The sequence below is a fragment of the Hetaerina americana genome, unplaced genomic scaffold (genome assembly GCF_022747635.1).
Source record: "Hetaerina americana unplaced genomic scaffold, ioHetAmer1.1.p SCAF_1356, whole genome shotgun sequence".
Taxonomy (NCBI): domain Eukaryota; kingdom Metazoa; phylum Arthropoda; class Insecta; order Odonata; family Calopterygidae; genus Hetaerina; species Hetaerina americana.
Genome location: NW_027286466.1, coordinates 8397 through 10000, shown reverse-complemented (window position 1 = coordinate 10000; position 1604 = coordinate 8397).

The following is a 1604-nucleotide window of genomic DNA, read 5'->3' as shown; positions in this document are numbered from 1 at the left end:
TGAGGAAGGCAATAGGAAACCACCTCAATTATCATTCCCAAGAACAAAATGATGGGCACTACAGAGAATGAGTTCTGGCAACTACAGGACTTGGCTCAATTGGCCGTGTGTTGTGCCCAGCAATGGGAGAGGCAAGGGTTCCGTGGTCGTCATCCCATGAAATACTTGCAAAGCACCAAATTAGTTAGAACAGCAACTTGGAAGGTTAGGACAATGTTGAGGACAGAAAAAATAGAGAATATAAAGCAAGAAATGGAAAGAGGAAATACACTTAGATATTTTAGGTCTATACTAGGTGAGATGGAAGGAAAGCGGAGATTAATGGAGTGATAGTTTTAGATTAATCTACAGCGGAGGGAACAAGACCAGCGAGGGGTAGCGATAATATTGATTAAAGAGGTAGAAAGCATAGTCAACATAGAACAAGTAACTGATAGAATATTACTAGAAGAGATAAAAGCAGAACCGGCAAACTTGATCATTGTTCAAGCACACCTGCCACTGAGCAATCATTACGATAGAGGACATAATCCTGTGTTCCTAGAGGGAAACATTTGTTAGTGATGGGGGATTGGAATGCGATTGTAGGCAAAGGAAGAGATAGCCAGAGACCAGTTTAGATACAAGGAATAATCATGGAGAGATAGCAATTGAGTTCTGTAGAAGACATGGGTTAGTCATCACCAACACTTCATTTAGACACCACAAAACGCATAGGTATGCAAGGAAAATTCCAGGTGACTCAGAAAGGTATCAGTTAGATTATATTCCAGTTGGGCACAGATTTAGGAACAGTGTGATTAATTCACACAGCTTCCCAGGAGCAGATGCAGACTGACCACAATTTAGTTGTTATGAATTGCAGAGTTTGTTTCAAAAAGATAAGGCAGGGTCGGCAATTTAGGAAATTAAATATAGAAGCATTAAATGGATTGAAAAGGAATAAGTATCAGCAGGCTGTAGAGAAAATCATGGATGACAATAAAGAGCTGAGTACAATCAAAGAAAAATGGGAATGCATCATGAGATGGGTGGCAAAAGCCGCAAAATAAACCATAGGAACCATTCATGGGAAAAAGACAAGGAAACCATGGATCACGCATGAGATGGATGGAAAGACAGAACAGTGAAGGAAATGAAACAATGTAAACGGAGAGTAAGGCAAAAAGTACAAAGAGCTAAACAATATATTGAGACGATCAACAAATAAAGCAACAGAAGCACGGTGGAAGACGCAGTGCGAGGATATGGAAAGTTTGTAAAGGAAGGGAGAAATTGGGGCACATTACAGCAAGGTTAAATCACAGGAATTAATAAGGAAAACAGGAATTAAGAAGGAAAGATCTGAGAAGATAAATTGGGTAAGATTGTTAACACAGAAAAGATCCAACAGAGATGGAAGGAATAAATAGAAGAACTGTATGGTAAAGAACTTATGCCTATAAATTCAGAAAGAAAAGGACCATGACATAGAGGGAGATAGCTTAGGTCCATGCATACTCGATAATGTGATAGAAAGGGCTTTAGAGGGAAAAAACTAAATAAGGCCATGGGAGTAGACAACATTCCTGCAGAACTACTAAAATGTTTAGGGAAATTTGGGA